General features: G+C 31.7%; 2 non-coding genes across 2 annotated transcripts; one reads left to right on the top strand and one right to left on the bottom strand.

The window, feature by feature from the left end:
* The first annotated feature begins 7,486 nt into the window (after window positions 1–7,486).
* Window positions 7,487–7,560, top strand: Trnat-agu. The gene has a single exon. It is a non-coding gene; the product is annotated as a tRNA-Thr (tRNA).
* A 631-nt stretch (window positions 7,561–8,191) lies between these two features.
* On the bottom strand, window positions 8,192–8,265 carry Trnat-agu. The gene has a single exon. It is a non-coding gene; the product is annotated as a tRNA-Thr (tRNA).
* Between the last annotated feature and the right edge of the window lie 556 nt (window positions 8,266–8,821).

Raw genomic sequence — 8,821 nt, 5'->3', positions numbered from 1 at the left:
ATTATTTTGGATACTCTTCTCATACATATCAAAGCACTTCTTAGATACAAGTTTTTGCCTAGCGCGTAACAGCGAAAATTCATCATAATCTCTTGGATTCCTATAAGTTTTCCAACGCTTGTGAGCTTTTAATTTATCTTTTATTATATGTTTCAAAGAGCTTGAGTACCAAATAGGAAATTTGCTTCTGCCAATACTCCTGCTTTTAGGGACAAAACTTGAAATTATTTTATCTAATATTACATAGAAACTACCTGTCACTTCATCAATAGTACCTCCAATTAAAACTTTTACCCAATCAATATTCGACAACGCTTTATTAATATCCTCGTAGTTAGCACGACGAAAGTTATATTTTATTTGTGCTTTTGGGATGGTTTTACATAGAACTAAGTCGGTAGCATCGATCTTTAAGCAAGGATGATATATGTCTGGTTTAACTAGCGCCATATCAGTTGTCGAACTGTCGATGGAAACATTACTTAAAATTAAATCGAGGACATTATTGCTACTATTAGACGACACATTATGTTGTTTTAGGCCTGAAATATTAATTTCATTTAAAAATATTTCGGAGACATTTTGTATTTTAGATGTTCCTTTTTTTAATAGAATGGGTCGCAAAGCCGTCCAATTAATATTTGGGAGGTTAAAGTCACCGACTATTATAAAGTTATCACTTATATTTGTGTCCATTATGTGGCTAAACGAGGAAATAAACGTTTCAAGTCTTTCAGCCTGCATAGAGTCTGGAGGTATATAGACAAGACCGATATGGAGACTGCGCCGGTCGTTGACTGCCAATGAATTATGGGGTATAGTTATCCAGAGTGTTTCAACACTATTGCAGTTCCACTCCGCCCTCTCATATGCTTTTAAATAACGAGATACATAGATCAGCAGCCCTCCGCCTATATTTTTACTGGAGGTTTCTTTACTTCTGTCACGTCGAAACATCTGGTACTCATCACTGCACAGTTCATTATCATAAAAACTGCTATTAAGCCATGACTCAGTTATTAAAATAACATCGAAAGTACAAGTAAGAAGATTTTGATAAAATTCGTTTGATTTTGTACGCAAGCCACGAACGTTTTGATAAAATAAAGTTAAACTTTTGTCAAACATCGAAATACCTAGATATTGTACCAACTTTAGTGTAAACTTTTAATATAATTTTGTTATTTGGCTTTGTTATTAAGGTGCTATAATTATATTTCAATGAACAATGAAATCTTAGGTTTTGAAATGAACAGTTTAAGTAGTCTATAATACTAAGATTAATATTGAACTTATGTATCGTTAAAATCATCACAAAATTTTGGCCCATATGGAACCAGAAAATCACGTGTAGTAATTTAAAGAGGCAAAAACAAAGGAAATATCTTAAATCTAATATGAAACACGCAACTACTCCCCAATGATATATATGATTAACAAATAAAAGTAGGTTTATCAATTTATTTTTTCCAAATCCCGTTCGAAATTTATGGTTATAGCAGGGGACTCTTCGTTTCGGCGTAAAAAAATTCCACAGTTACGAACCCATACGTATTTAAAACCTTTATCGATTGCCAGCGCTTTCGCCTTTTTAAGAAGATGCTTATTATCTGGGGTCAAATGCTCATTTACATAGAATCTTTTTGAATTCCCTGACATTCCTATATCAGATGTATGGATTCCCCGTTTTTTACGTAAGCCAGATAATATTTTGTCTTTTATTTCGCGTGTTTTCAGGCGCACCACGATTGTTTTTGCTTTGCCTGGCATAGATTGCTTCGGCTGTATGCGGTTAGCAAATTCGATCTCATCATCCCGCAATACTACGTCTGCATGTTTTGCTATTATTTTTACTAAGGCGCAAGTAGATTCATTCTTGGTTTGTGGCAGCCCAACAATCTCTAAATTGTTCATTCTGTTCCACTGTTGTTGCTTATTTATTTGGCATCGTAGATCGTCTATAATAGAATTATTACTTTGAATATCATTCTTCAATCTATTTACTTCTTCTCTTAGACACTCAGTTTCCTTCAAGAAGGGGTTGATGAAAGAATTGATCTCTTCCCTTATCTCGACAAAGAGAGACACTTTCAGTGACTCGAAGTGACCAAGTTTGGAATCAATAGCCTGATTAATACCCTCAGTGATTAACTTTTGCAAATCGTCTCTCGATACGAAGCGGTCACAAAGCCCTGTATCCTTTTTATTGCGTCGTGTCGTTGCTGCCTGAACCTTGTCAGGAGAGGTACTCTGACCGCGATGTTCTCTGCGTGAACAAGGCGGACACGTCCAGGAATCGATTTCTACATCAGACGTTATATTCGCACACTTATTGTGACACCCTCTAAAGCATTTCGTACATCTGATTTGTTTACTTACGTCTAGATCCCTGGAGCAAGCAATACACTTAGGCATTATGAAATATAACTATGATTATTCAAATGTAGATTGATAAAAAAAAAAAAAAAAAAACAATATATATGCTATAAGACGTAATATTCGGATGGTAGTTATGTGCGCGTCAAGGCTCGATCCACAGCAACCAGGTGCACGATGCTGTCAACAACTTGCCAAGTGCCAACCAACTATTTATTTGTATGCCGAATAAATCGTATACAACACAAATTACGATTTAGATTCAAAAAATATTCTGTATGTTATACTTTAAAGTACTTGATGACCACAAGACACTATTAAAAATCACTTCACTGTACTATTTCAGTTTTATGCAACGATTATAATAATATTTAAACTACAGCCCAACGAGGAATGTCCAAGGCGGTATGGCGGTTAGCAAATTGATCGATCACGGCCTAATCACTGTAAATATCACTATTATTGATTGCTCACAAATCACGATGGAAAACAGTTGCTTAATAGTTCCCTCGTTACAACCCCTAATGCACTAAATCTATTTTTAATTCAAATTTATATACACAGGTGACATTAACTGTGCCGTGGTACCCACACATTTTAAAACACGAACATAATTTACTTGTCATTTCTTTCTGTTGTATTATTTATTATGTTTTTGGTTAGGTTTACATTATACTTACCGATGACATTTATAAACTGACTTCTTCAATAAATTAATATACATATTGGAATGAAAGATAGTTTTTTTATTAAGTACTAAAGACTCCTTTTCTGTTTAGATAACATATTACAAAGGACGTTATAACAACTTCGAAATTATTTCTTTAATTCCAACGCCATTTTGCCATGACAGTAATAAACATTGTTCGTTATCATACCATGTGGTAATGGCTTCTCGAACATTAAAAAAGTTAATTTTTTCCATTTTATTCTTGATTTTAACATTTTCTTGTAAAATTTTACTTTTCGTTACGGAAGACGACGAAATAAAGAGTATACGTAGCATTTAAGATAAGTACGCATTTATATAATATTATTCATGGATTAAAATGGAGGCAAGTGGAAAATATTGACAAAGCGAAAAATCTCATTACTCCCCTTTTGGGTGGGGGTGTGCAAATCCATTCCACATCCAACCGTGCGAACATCAAGGGACGAATAAAATTTTAACAGGGCGAATAAAGTGCGCCATTTTTTCGCAAAAATATAAAAAGATAATCCGAATAAATCTTCATAAAAGCCTTATTTGGCGGACTTTTGTAATCAAATCCAGTTGCTGTTTACATTTAGCGTTGAGACGGTTTTATTGCATTTCATTAGGGTGTGTTTATTATCCCTGGAATGGAAAAATAGGCGTAGAATAGATATATAGGGGAAGACCGAAAGTGCAAGATTGCATTTAGATTGCTTCATTTAAGGCAACTTGTTTTGTATCAATGTTCTGCAATTACTTAAGAAGCAATTTTTAATTAATTACGTTCCATAAACAATATATTATTCGTTAATAAGTTGTGTTGTTGTTTCCATCACACTACTATAAACTCCTTTTTATAAACTATTGATAGATAAATAAAATAAATAATTATTAACATGTTCAACTGTAAAAGTAAAAATAGTGATCATATATCGATAGATATTATAGCGAGGCCTTGACAGATGGACAGTTGAAATTGCGATGACGGCAAGCGAAAAATGGCTGGACACAGCTAGAGAATTGTGGCATTTATTTTCTTATTTTACCCGTCCATAAAATAAAAATTTAATTTGTTTCAGCATGTTGACGTCCACTGCTGGGCATAGGCTTCTCAGCAAAATATCACATATAATATATGTTTCATTATCAATCAAATCATAAAGTAGCATCTGTTTTTTTGAAGTTATACTTCTTTAGGCGCGTTATGAAAAATTGATGAGAGTGAAATTTTACGACACAAAATTAACAGAATGAAGTTGCCCACGGAAAATGCTACGGCATTGGACATAATTTAAAAACAACATTCGAATAATAATTGAATAATAATAAGAAAGTTATAATAAATATTTATTTATTTAAATTTTCAAATGTAAACTGAACTTTATTGACTATAAGGACTCCTTTTCCAGTCTTTGATTATTTAATTGTAATTAATTATTTGCATGCAATCAAAAACTATTTTCAATAATGCCAAAGAAGTATAACTTCTTACGCGCGTACATAAGTACACGCACCCTTATTTTTAACCCATACTACCTATTTTATATTCTTACTAAATTACAAATGCGAAAGTGTTAAATTTAGTTTTCGGGAATGGTTTCTATTTTACTCGTGCTAATTATAATATTATGTCGAGCGCTGGTGCTAAGAAGCGTAGCATTCCCGTCTCAATGGAGCGAGGGCGACTGACTATTTTAGAGTGAAACAAACGTATGCTCGAAGTTCCGTTTAGAAGAGTCGGACGATATATTGTTTCGCGGAACTAAAATGAAGTAAACGCCAAATGTAAAAGCTCTTGGAGAAACTTATGTGCTGTAATTCAATTAATTTTTGACTCGCCAGAGCTGAATAAAAACTAAATTAGACAAAAGTTAGAGGTGACTGTGTTTTTTTGTATCGATGAATTTATATTATATTGTGTTTTTAATTAGAGTCAACCATTTAAATTATAGAAAAGGATCAATTTATATTAATAGTTTGTAATTCAAACATCACATACCTTGATCAAATCAAATCTACAAATCAGTGATTGTCGTAATAGCGCGCTCTTAAATAAAGCTTTACTAACTAGGGTAAGACTATAATCACACATGAAATAAATAATGAACTACATAGATTAACAGTTTTTATTTGTCCGATGAGTGAATTGAAAAAAGGTTGGCTTCATGTCAGTTCCTATACTGCAATAAATAAGTAGCCTTTTTGTAAATATTTAAATCTATTTCTGTTTACTGTTGTGTTGTTTTTTTCTCTGTTGTATGTATTTTATTGTATGTGATGTAAATGTTAATAGTTATCGTAATCTGTAATCACAGCTTATTTTGTTGTTCAATAAATTAAAATATGGTGGATTTTATTTGATTTGTCAAGAAATTAAGACGTGACGTACGGAACTCTTCAGAGTAACACAGGTACTTACACCTTTAGCAGGCATCAGTCTCACAGACTAGCTTTTTCCATATACAAAAGTAAGAATAGAACTGATACTTGCTTATGTCCTAAGTTTAAGTTTTTGTGAGAAAATAAATAATAATAATTAAGAGTATTTTTATAGCCCTAATCTGCAAAGTTCGTAGCGGTGAAAAAATGCTGATTCCTTTTTCATTCGTAATCAATTACAGGTAAAACGAATGGAGAATCTTCAAGTCAGCTGTTTTATTCGTTTAGCTTACTCTCTTAATAAAATGCCCAACAGCATATTCAGGACTATGAATTTATGGCCTTCTCCTTAATCTAACCAGACGAGATATAAGAAAGCTTAATTGCCCATTACCTTAAGTGATTTAATGTCTTTGACCCAATCCTTATCCATATCCGTTCCAATCCAGAATATTTCAGAGTATTGATCAATCGTAAACATAAATATTTAAATTGTAATTCGCGTCCCCATCGGGAATCGAACTCGATACACAGTTTGCACCCAGCAGATTTTTTTATAGACCATTCAAAGCTGTTGGAGCTTGCAGAACAAAAACAATAGATAGAGGTTTTGTGTATATATCGCACAGTTGTAGTGTGACCATTCCTGGGACCAATAAATATGTTTTCCATAATAAAATATTTAATGTGACAAAACTTTACTACGAAATTGTAATCGGACATAAATTCAAATTAAAAATCATTTATTAATTAAGGTAACACAATGTACACTTATGAACGTCGCTAAAGAAATACATATTAAATGCTTCTAATTTTACATTTACTGCCAGTTCTCAAATCAAGGGCGTAGAACGGACGAGAAGAATTGGCAATAAACTCTCCGCCACTGTTTTTTATCGCCAAGTTTTTTGTTTTACGAAATGTTTGTAAGGAGCTGCAACCATTACACCATGTTCCACATGACATCTTAAGTAGTTAATAATTAATAAAAAAATAAAAAACCGAGATTTGTCCTCTATCAGCAGTAGGCATGGTGAAATAGGAGCACGCAATTACATTATAGTGTGAACAACACGCAAATACATATAATAGTCGAAATAACTAACATCACCGCATACACGAATTCAAGCCCGACCATTCACCACAAGTAGCACCATACAATATTTGATCTCTCTACTCAATTCAAATTATAAATAAATAGTTATAAAATAGGTAACATGAGTGTAACAAACTATATACAATAACTTTTTCGTGTTAAGTAGTAGCAATGATGAATATATATTTATTAAGCATTTGCACTAACAAAATTAGTTTCACATTTATATATACGATAAAGATAAAGTATTAAGCAATCTATATACAAATATCTATTGCACTATTTTTAAAAAATCCACGTAAAACTGAAATTACGGTCACAATACAGAAGCCTGTCATGTATGAAACGTGTTCGGGGATTATCTACATTGCATTATTAATGGTTGCCCGAAACATTGATCCCGTTATTACGTACCTAAGTACTTCGGTAAAGGGAAAGATAAACTTCCATCACCCGATTTATTTTCAATGTAATATAAACATTGCTCGAAGTTTTTAGCAGGCATTTTAAATTTAAGGGAAAAATGTTTTTTCTATATAACAACTACGGTTTTTCTGGGCATGTTTATTTATTTAGTCATAACTATTGTCAAGATTTTTCTTATTTCTTTCTTACTCTGAGGTACTTGGAACAATGCACAATTGATATTTAAGTAGTAGATTTACGACATAAATATAAATAAATAAATATTGGTATGTTATTTAATTATGCTTGAACTTATTGAATTATAGGTCATGAACGGCATATTAGAAGTCGGTAATATCAGTATTATCAAAACTTTAATATTAACATAAAAATATGTCTAATAAGGCTTAATAATTAAAAGTACTTTAAATATAAATATGTACACTATGTAAAGGGATAAAATCATCGGTGATTCGATCTGGGTCTTCTATTCTTTTCACAATATTATGTCCGCAATTTTAAAAGTCACGTTCATCGGCGCCATGGCTTAGTTGGTTAAAGCGCCTGTCTAGTAAACAGGAGATCCCGAGTTCGAATCTCGGTGGTGCCTAGTTTTTACTATTTTTACTTTTTTTTTAATTCTCCATTTAATACAATTTTAAAACTTTACGTTAAAAATAATATAATATCATTCATTATTTATAATTCGTTATAAAAAAAATCTTATAATAATATGTATTCACTTTGAATTTCAAAAAATAAATTTAAAAAAATTAAATATGTTTATTATGGTACAATAATAATAATAATACAGGAATCTGTAGATTCAAATTTAATGACGTGGAATAAGTGATACCTGTATTATTGTAGACGGGATGCCTACAGGCATCCCTACTCATCGGCAAAGAAGACAAGAGGGTGTAGGCCGAGAGAAAAAGCGGGCGTAAAAAACTCTCGGTACTCTTTCTCTAGAAACATAACATTTATTCAAGATATTGTTACTAAGAATGTGTTTACATTACCTTGCTGTTTCAATTTGAACTTCATTATATTCATATTCACAACATTTGATTTCTTTACATTGTTGTTTAATAATAAATTAATATTATTTAATGTTACTTTATGTTCATTGCCTAGTAAATAATAAATAAATTATACTTATGATACAAAATCAATATATAAATATTATTTAAATATAACACAAAAAATAAAATAAAGAAAACTATAAATAGGAAAAAACTAGGCACCACCGAGATTCGAACTCGGGATCTCCTGTTTACTAGACAGGCGCTTTAACCAACTAAGCCATGGCGCCGATGAGAATGGATTCGAAATTAGGTGATATAACCAAATCGTCATTATATTTTTGTACAATTATCATGATACGGCAATCACATATCAAATTGACCACAATTATGGATTTTATTATTGAAACTTTACTCAAATATAAACATTAAAACCAAGTCGTGAAACCATATATGGTGTTGTTATCTTGATAACAAATCTCTTTTAAATAAACAATGTTATTATGTATTAGAGAAAGATGGAATTTTAAATAAGAAAAATAAAAAGTTTTTTATAAATATTATCAAAGAATTTGGTACTAAAAATAACCGTCGATAATTTAAATACTAGAACGTGGTATATTTTTTGGATTAGCAAATTAGATTTATATTTATTAGGAACCAATGCCCTACCTCTATAAGGACGTTTATACATTGTTCCCTATTCGTTAAATCAAAAACACGACCCTAATAAAAACCACAAACATACTAAATCCAGGATCCCGTGGGATTACGACTTCGATGAATTACTGAAAACAATTTCCTTTGCGGTTACTCGATCAAAAAAACTGTCAATTAACGGAGTTC

Source organism: Pieris napi, chromosome 17 (genome assembly GCF_905475465.1).
Source record: "Pieris napi chromosome 17, ilPieNapi1.2, whole genome shotgun sequence".
Taxonomy (NCBI): domain Eukaryota; kingdom Metazoa; phylum Arthropoda; class Insecta; order Lepidoptera; family Pieridae; genus Pieris; species Pieris napi.
This window is presented reverse-complemented; position numbering and strand designations above follow the sequence as displayed.